This window comes from Thermobia domestica, chromosome 3, assembly GCF_964235325.1.
Source record: "Thermobia domestica chromosome 3, izTheDome1.hap1.1, whole genome shotgun sequence".
Lineage (NCBI taxonomy): Eukaryota > Metazoa > Arthropoda > Insecta > Zygentoma > Lepismatidae > Thermobia > Thermobia domestica.
Window position 1 is genome coordinate 72,592,097 of NC_137456.1, and position 10,093 is coordinate 72,602,189.

Genomic DNA, 10,093 nt, shown 5'->3' on the forward strand with positions numbered 1-10,093 from the left:
TAAGTTCAATTGGCTTCGTTGCTTAATATTACAGAAAAAGCACGTTAGATACTGCGATTGTTAAATTTAACTTATGGGATATTGATCATCAGTTGAATCAACAAAGATGGAGGAGTAGATGTGATGAAGATGTGACGTAATTTTGCAGTACGGGCACATTCTATATTTTATAAATCCTTGCAAAGAACCATTTAACTGAAAAGTTTCACACCACGCTAGCAAAACTATTCCATCTTACGCTAATGTTGCATTTCATCCATTCATATCTCGACTGATCATGCCCAGGAGTCCCATCAGAGAGCGTCGTCCGGGAAAGAAAAGTAAAATCAAGATGTATAGCTTCTTCTTTGCATCTTTGTAGTACCAATCTGAAGACTTCAAAGACAATGAGGATAGCCTAGTTTCATACAAAAGGAAAATACCCAAAACAAATCTGTTTGAGGTTAACTATCAACAAATACTTTACATATAAGTAGATCCATCGAAACTACATGTTACGAAAATTATACCACAACGAATTGAAGTATAGAAAATTCTTTCCAGCTATGAAAGCCAAATATAAACAATGCGGGGGAAAAAACATTGGTAAAGAAAAGGAAATCATAAAACAGTGTCTTTCAACGTTCTTCACAACCGTATTAAAAATGAGTATCACTCACCTCTGGATAATTGAGCTGAGCGAAGCGAAGCTCTTATACTCGGGTTAGCCGTTTGGTTGTCCGCGAACTCCTCCTAGACCGTTTGGCCGATCTCAACCAAACTTAGCACGCTGATAGAGTATGTCGTGCTGAGTGACAACATAGGTCGAAATCAAAAATCCGATGTACCATCGAGGAATAATGACCGAAAAACGCTTCCTCCTAGACCGTTTGGCCGATCTCAACCAAACTTAGCACGCTGATAGAGTATGTCGTGCTGAGTGACAACATAGGTCGAAATCAAAAATCCGATGTACCATCGAGGAATAATCACCGAAAAACGCTTGCATAGACTTAACATGGGGAAAAAGTTTTCACGCGATTTTTTTGTCAATAATTAAAAATGGCATTTATTATTGCATAATGGCCAGGAATGATTACGTAGTTTAAGCTCGCTCAGCTCATTTCATTGCAATCGGGTACATCCATTGCATTCCTAGTTTATTACCTCATCTAGAGCTTCCTCTTGCCTAAACGGTTAGCGTTCGTGCCTTTGGCGTGGGAAACCCCTCGTTCGATTCCTGGCGGGAGCGCATGTGGTTCGAATCCCGCGTTATGTTATAGGTTCACGTCTCATATAGCTTCGCTGCTGAAAAGGATGCTAAACTGAAAATCAGATTATCTGATTTTTTCTTGTCTTAACTGGAATTAAACACGGACAAAGTAAACAGTAGAAAATTAATTATTTTACAATGTAGCTGTCAAGGCATAATGCATTGCCTTCACCATTTAGGCCTAAATAACATTTTTTTCTTCCGATATTATTCTTATTCAAGAGACTTGGTGCAACGTTAGAATACATAATTATAACATTATAAACTATATAGATACAATAGACATGTCCTCATAGCCACATGCATTGAGAAAACATAATTATAGACCTTCAATCTTCAAATTAACAATTTCAATCCTTATCTTCAAATTATTTATTGCCTTTATCATTGAGAATATAAAAATTTTAATCTTGTACATCCCACTTAATATTAAAATTAGGCTCTATTTCTGGTTGCAAATTTTACAATTTCACCACAGAATTGATGATATAGCTGGAGACATGGGAATCGATTAGAAATAACTCATCTGAAAATAAAGTCATTAAAGCTTTAGCACACTCTCCTTATATTTTTCTTAACGATATATCACATACTATAATATCAGTAACTCAAAAGAACGCTGCCATCAATTTATTGTGTGACCTGGCAAATCGTTGCTTCTTTCGACGCGGGGATCCTGAATGCCTCCATCCTATCTACTGCATTTTGCTCCCAGTATGAAACAGCCATGTTTTATTACTTGTGATGACTCCATGAAATCATTCTGAACAATTCTCAGAGAAATTTTGCAGAAAGTTGCCACATACATTCTGCCTGATTTCATTTCCCATGTTATGAGCAGTTTAACCCATACAGCAGATTTTTCTGTATCTCAATGTTGGATTAATGTTCACAGATCGTTTTGCCATGTCTGTGTACTCTATGAATTGTTTCGTGGTGACGTATCTATCCTTTTGCATGAGTTCCTCAATGACCGAAGTGTTTTACTAATCTGTTGTGACAGCTGACGATCTACTTGAGTGAAGCTGGTTCTGAATGCTGCAACCACACGCCGAAATCTCTGAAGCCTTCGGCATACGTTACTTTGATTCATTATGTTGTTCCTATAGACTAGCAACAACGTATTTTGAATCGATATTGTTGAGTTAGTTATTCCTGTACTATATAGCGAAATTCAACCACTGCATTTTTTTTTTTTTTTAACGTAGTAGGGTGACCCGCTGATCATCCATAGTGGCTTACCTGCATAAAGAGGAATTAAAAGTTAGGTATAGGTAAAGAACTGATACTTCTACCTACACAATTTCGTTCCTCTAGTATTCACCATTACAGTGCTATAATGGATTGTGCGTTACTTTTTGATCGACCCTTCTACTTAGAGAAGTTTCCAGAACAGTCAGAAGACATTTTGCACTCTAAACATTAATATTGTAACTGGGGAGAATATTTCGTAGGAAAATCTACCTCTATTCCAGCATTTGGTTGGTGAGAGTGAGAAAGACCTCGGAAAACCTCAGTCGGCATGACCGGCCATGGGATTCGAACTTCAACTCTCCCACTTGTGAAACAGGAATGCTTGCTCGGCCTGAAAATATAATTCTTCTTCTTCTTCTTCTTCTTCTTCTTCTTATTATTATTATTATTATTATTATTATTAGTAGTAGTAGTAGTAGTAGTAGTAGTAGTAGTAGTAGTAGTAGTAGTAGTAGTAATAGTAGTAGTGATAGTAATAATTGTGATAGTAGTAGTAGAAGCCCGTGTAACGTGGGTTCTTGTCACCACGGCATGGCGCGTCCTCAGGTTGCGGATCGAGGAAAAGGCCTCTAGATATAGAGGTTAGCTGCGAATAAACTGAATAAGCAGTCGCGGACAGCCGACTAGAAGTGGTCCTCCAGCTTGGGGGGGTTTGGGTAGGGCTAACAACCTCATCCTGTAAAAAAAAAAAAAAAAAAAAAAAAAAGCACTTGTTCAGAAATATTCACAAAAGCCTCGGACAAGGACTGATAACTTGGCACGACCTCAGCAAAAGAAAATGGACATGAGATTTGGAACAGAATATGAGGAGTCTTTATAGGGCAGGCGCGTTAAAATCCGTAACGAGTGAGTTAGAGAAGTACAGGATGGACGTAGTAGGAGTTCAGGAAGTTAGGTGGGAAGGAAATGGATCTGTGAATTCCGGAAATTTTACGTTCTTTTACGGGGAAGGAAATAAAAATCACCAGTTAGGAACAGGGTTTTTCGTTCACAAATGAATATTACCAGCAATTAAACGGGTTGAATTTGTTACTGACAGATTTTTTTTTATTACTCTTAAAGGACGGTGGTGTGATATTATTGTTTTAAATGTACATGCCCCAACTGAAGATAAGGATGACGATATAAAAGACAGTTTTTACGAAGAAGTGGAACGGATATTTGACCAGCTCCCGCGATACCATATGAAAATTCTATTAGGGGATTTCAATGCGAAGGTAGGACCAGAGGATATTTTCAAACCGATTATAAGGAACGAAAGTCTGCATAAGGAAAGTAATGACAACGGTGTTAGACTCGTGAACTTTGCAACATCCAAAAACCTAATCGTAAAGAGTACAAAATTCCCACATCGCGACGTTCATAAATACACTTGGACATCACCAGACGGGAAAACACACAATCAAATTGATCACGTTTTAGTAGATAGAAGAAGGCAATCTAGCATAATCGCTGTCCGATGGTTTAGAGGGGCTGATTGTGACACTGACCACTACCTGGTAGCAGCGATAATACGAGAGAGGTTATCGTTGAATAAAGGTAATATTCATTGTCCGAAAACGGAGAGATTCAATTTAAAGAAATTAGAAGAGAGCCAGGTAAGAGAGAAATACCAGATTGAAGTTTCGAATAGATTCTCGGCCTTAGAAGATTCGGAGGGCACTAGTGTTGAGGATACCTGGATTGAAATTAGAGATAGCATTAAAATTTCAGCAAAAGAAAAATTGGGACACGCGGAAATACGTAGGAACAAACCATGGTTCGACCAGGAATGCATAAAACTAGCAGAGAAGAGAAAACAGGCAAAATTACGATGGCTACAAAACCCGAGTGAAATAACTACACAACATTTCGCAGATATCAGGCGGGAAACTTTCAAAACTTTTAGAACAAAGAAACGCGATTTTCTGAAAGCTAAAATTAAGGAACTTGAAGATAATAGTAAGAATAAAAACATTCGGGACATGTATAAGGGAATCAACGAATTTAAGAAAGGCTATCAACCTCCTGCTTATATATTAAAGAAATCTGATGGTACAGTTCTCACTGACACGGATAGCATCTTAAATAGATGAAAATATTTCTTTGACGATTTGCTTAACACGCAACCAGAAACTAGTGTCCGTGGAGAAAAGGAGATACACACCGCAGAACCGTATATTCCAGAACCCAACCGAATAGAAGTAGAAACCGCTATAAAGAAATTAAAGAAACACAAATCTCCGGGTGTAGATGAAAATCCGGTTGAGTTAATTTTAGCTGGAGGCGAAAAATTGTGGAACAAGATAGACAAACTCATTCTTCTTATCTGGAACAAGGAAGAATTGCCACAAGAGTGGAAAGAATCAATCATTGTTCCAATTCACAAGAAAGGCGACAAAACTGACTGTAATAATTATCGAGGCATTTCTCTTCTGTCAACATCCTATAAAATCCTTTCAAATATTTTATTAGCAAGACTGACTCCATACGCAGATGAAATTATTGGAGATTATCAATGCGGATTCAGACGAAATCGATCAACTATCGACCAAATATTTACCATTCGCCAAATACTCGAAAAAAAGTGGAAATACAATACCCCGGTACATCAACTATTTATTGATTTTAGAAAGGCGTACGACTCAGTTAGGAGAGAAACATTATACGACGTTCTTACAGAACTTGGAATACCGAGAAAGCTAATTAGATTAATTAAGATATGTTTAAATGAATCCCGAAGTAAAGTCCGGGTAGGAAAATTTTTGTCCACAAGCTTTCACGTCGAAAATGGCCTGAAAAAAGGAGATGCGTTGTCGCCTTTATTATTTAACTTCGTTCTGGAATACGCTATAAGGAAAATCAAAGATAGCAACCAGGGCCTAGAGTTGAACGGCATTCACCAGGTTATGGCATATGCTGATGATGTAAATTTAATAGGGGATGATACGAGAAGAATGGAAAGAAATGCAGAGATCTTATTAAACGCTTGCAGGGACATGGGTTTAGAAGTAAATGCAGAGAAAACTAAATACATGGAAGTGCATCGGGACCGGAATACAACAAATTATGGACGCGTTAAAATATTAAATAATACTTTTGATAAAGTGGATAGTTTCAAATACCTAGGATCAATATTAACAGATGAAAATCATATTCACGGAGAAATTAAATGTCGGCTAAAAGCAGGGAATTCGTGTTACTATTCGGTTCAAAATCTCTTGTCGTCGCGAATTCTGTCGAGGAATTTGAAGCTTAAAATATACAAAACGATAATCATGCCTGTTGTTCTGTATGGCTGCGAAACATGGTCACTTACTCTGAGGGAAGAACATAGACTGAAAGCATGGGCGGCGATTAGGGGGGGCAAAGGGGGGCAGTTGCCCCCGCACTTTTTTAAAGTAACCAATTAATGTATATAGTTTCATTTGGAAATGTAACGATTTTGTATGTGTTACTGATTAATAGGAAAAAATGCTGCCATATAATATTTGCTGTTGCGTGAATACGTATTGGTTGTCTTCTCGTGGAGTAAAGAAAGCTACAGTAATTGCGTTTTAATCGCCACAGAAAATAACCCCAAAAAATAACCTATTGGAGCACAATTTCAGCATACTTTCATTTCTTCTTACAAGGGCTCGATATGTTAGTGAGCCGCTTTGAAGCTAATCGAAAGAACATTATGCAAAAAAGTAGGGCCTATTTCACAAGTTATTCTTTAATTGCACAAAAATTGACAGTTCCTAACATGTCTTTTCTTCTTTCTAAAGTAAGGAATATCGATTAAAAAGAGCGTGATAAGAAACAACTTCTACCTTTTCCATTGTTTTGTAGTGTAATATACAAGTGAAGTGTTGTGTTTAAGGATGTACGAGTGTATATACAATAAAATTTAGTAAATTGAACATAATTCTAGGTTTTAAGTTTATTTTGTATAACTGAAGTGTGGATTGTAAGTATTGTTGTGTTTTGATGTGTTCCAAGAAAGTGAAATCTGCACCTAATGGCAACGAACATATTTCAAGAAGTTGCAAAAGCAAATATTTCTTTAAATGTCGTAGCATATGCTTGTAGTATTTACTGTCTTTCATTTTCTAAGAGTAATAACATACATTTAATAGCATGTGTGGAATTAAATATTAAGTTTTTCATTAATCCTCAGTTTCAATATAACTTTTGCAAAACAAGCATCATTATTCATTACTATGATTAATATTATCCTTTCTATTTATTTGTTTTGCAAATTTATTAAATAATCTGATCACACAATTTTCCAGACAGAATTTTAAGATGTTCATGAGCAAGGAATCAAATCTCTTCTTACACTTTCGTTGTTTAAGAGTAGAAAGGGCTAGTATCTACTTGCGTTGTTCTTCTCAATTTACTTAATAAACTATTATATACGATATACGGTATTTTAACTGAAAATATAGTATCCTATTAATTATACAACCTTTCGTCAAACAAAATGTTAGAAACAACCAGGAAAACTAACATTTATATACAAATATTCAGATCATGTCTTGCCCCCTCACTTTTAACGTCCAACCGCCGCCACTGACTGAAAGTATTTGAGAACAAGATCCTGAGACGAATATTCGGACCCAAGAGGAATGGGAATGGAGAATGGCAGAAACTTCATAACGAGAAACTACATAATTTATATGGTTTACCCAACATTGATAGGGTCGTCAAGTCTAGGAGGCTTAGGCGGGTAGGTCATGTAGCTAGAATGGAAGAAAGTAGAAACGTTTTCAAAGTCTTGACTGGTAGACCCATAGGAAAACGACCATTAGGAAGACCTAGGCGCAGATGGAAGGACAATATTAAGATGGATCTCGCAGAGATTGAAATACAAAGTAGAAACTGGATGAAGTTAGCTAAGGATAGAAGTCAGTGGAGAGCTTTTGTGAACGCGGCATTGAACCTCCGGGTTTCATAGGCCATAGAGTTAGTTAGTTAGTTAATAGTAGAAGCATAGTAGTAGTAGTAGTAGTTGTTGTTGTTCTTCTTCTTCTTCTTCTTGTTGTAATTATTTTAGTAGGGCTAGTAGTAAAGTGGTAAATATGCTTTTGTTCTTGACATATCTGGTATTCACTGAAGCGTAGAGTTCATTGATGTAGAGAACATACTATGACATTAATGGCACTATAAAATGTAAATCAACAAGCAATACCAACATTTTGCTTTCAACTGTACACAAAAAGAATTGCATTATTCAAAATATTGAAACACTAAACTGTGTCAATTGACATAATTTTCTGTGCAAAAGACTTCTTTAAGTTTGATATTATAGATGTGTTGGATCTCAGCAAACCCAAGACACAATGAAAAGGAATATATATATATATATATATATATATATATATATATATATATATATATATATATATATATATATATATATATATATATATATATATATATATATATCGGGTGTTGCAAAATAAGTGTTACATCTCTTGGGAGGTGACTCCTGCCACTGAGACAAGAAAAAAAATTCTCTTGAACTTTCGCCTATCGGACATGGTTTCAGATCTACAAGGTGCCGAAAGCGTGGGAAAATGACTTTTGGAGGCCAATAGTTCGGAAACTATCCAACGTAATGAAGGCGGATAAAAAATTCACTGAAAAAGTCATACCTGCTGTATTGAATTTGGCATGTTTCATAATCCTACCATGCACGCGCAAGGGATTCCCCAAAGGAACGTAGGGAGTCCCGGATAATCTGCCAAATGAAAATTGGTCTAAATGGATATGAATTGATAGGGTTTCTACCAGGTAACAATAATTCGTTTGTGTTAAGTCGATATCTGGAACAAATACAAAATGGCGGACACCTTCATGCCCGTTGTGTGTGCTTGCATAATCACCAGGTGCGGATGCTAGCCAACAGTGAAATTCTGAGTATTAAGTGTAGCGAATTTGTACTCAAATGCTCTACAAAGACATCTGGAGTGTCGATAGAGCACAACAGATGAAGCAGGATGATTCACATGTGTGGAAACACGTAACGAAAAATGCTCAGAAATGCACTCATACTCAGTAAACGTGAGTTCAAAGCGTCGGAAATGTAAAGATTAGCGTCAAGAACATGAAAGCCAATTCACCAATAATATTCTCTCAAACCGACGCAATTTGATGTGCACGGTTGCATATCAATAAGGATGCAACAACTGAGGCCAAGTTGAAATTGTGTAAGAGGACTTACTAAGAAACTGGGTAAACTAAATGAATGTCTCTAGTGGGATCGCATGATCGATATTGAAATGCGGCCAATTTGTGTGTTGATATCGGCATGTAGCTAATGGACAAATGTCAACATGTCCCACTACTGCTGGGACACCGTCCCACGTGGGAAAAATAGGAAAATAACTACTCGGGTCTTGAATCTGAGGCCGTGGGCTCCCAGTAGAATTGGAAACTGCGACCACGCGAGCGCTCTAGCCCTGATTCTCGAGGGAGCCTGACTTTCTCTGTGCTCATTTCTTTGAGGAGTACCCACTTTGTTTGGCAAGTGCTCTTGTACAGCCTTCCGACATGCTTGTGTGTTTCATTTTGTTACTCCTACTGCACAGTTGTAAACAATCAGAGCTTTAAGACATTTCTTCCTATTTCTCATGTCGTTTTATTTTCCATATGTATGGTGTTCCAGCTGTAGTGTTACATATGCAAAATTGGTTCATTTTCGTCTTTGTCTTGGCATGTGCACTGTGTGTAAGATACGAATTCTGGAGGTATTTTCCTATATTTCGAGTACATCATATGCCCCAGAAGACGTGGGACATGATACAAGTTTCTTATTTTCACGATCAATCAGAATTTGAACCATGCATGAAGAGATTTCTTTTCATATGTGTCGACTGTGGGATAATGTCCCAAACAAAGAGGGACACTGATACAATCGTGTTCTAGTTACGTTCTACCAAAATGTGCACCAGATGTAACAGCAGAATGTACAACGTTATTTTCCTAGTTTTCGCACGTGAGACGGTGTCGCAGCAGTAGTGGGACATGTTGAAATTTGTACATTAGCTACATGTCGATATCAACACACACATTGGCCGCATTTCAATATCGATCGTGCGATCCCACTAGTGACATTTATTTAGTTTACTCAGTTTCTTAGTGAGTCCTCTTACACAATTTCAACTTAGCGTCAGTTGTTGCACCCTTATTGGTATGCAACCGTGCACATCATATTGCGTCTGTTTGAGAGAATATTATTGGTGAATTGGCTTTCATGTTCTTGACGCTAATCCTTACATTTCCGACGCTTTGAACTCACGTTTACTGAGTATGAGTGCATTTCTGGGCATTTTTCGTTACGTGTTTCCACACATGTGGATCATCCTGCTTCATCTGTTGTGCTCTACCAACACTCCAGATTTCTTTCTAGAGCATTTGAGTACAAATTCGCTACACTTAATACTCAGAATTTCACTGTTGGCTAGCATCCGCACCTGGTGATTATGCAATCACACACAACGGGCATGAAGGTGTCCGCCATTTTGTATTTGTTCCAGATATCGACTTAACACAAACGAATTATTGTTACCTGGTAGAAACCCTATCAATTCATATCAATTTAGACCAATTTTCATTTGG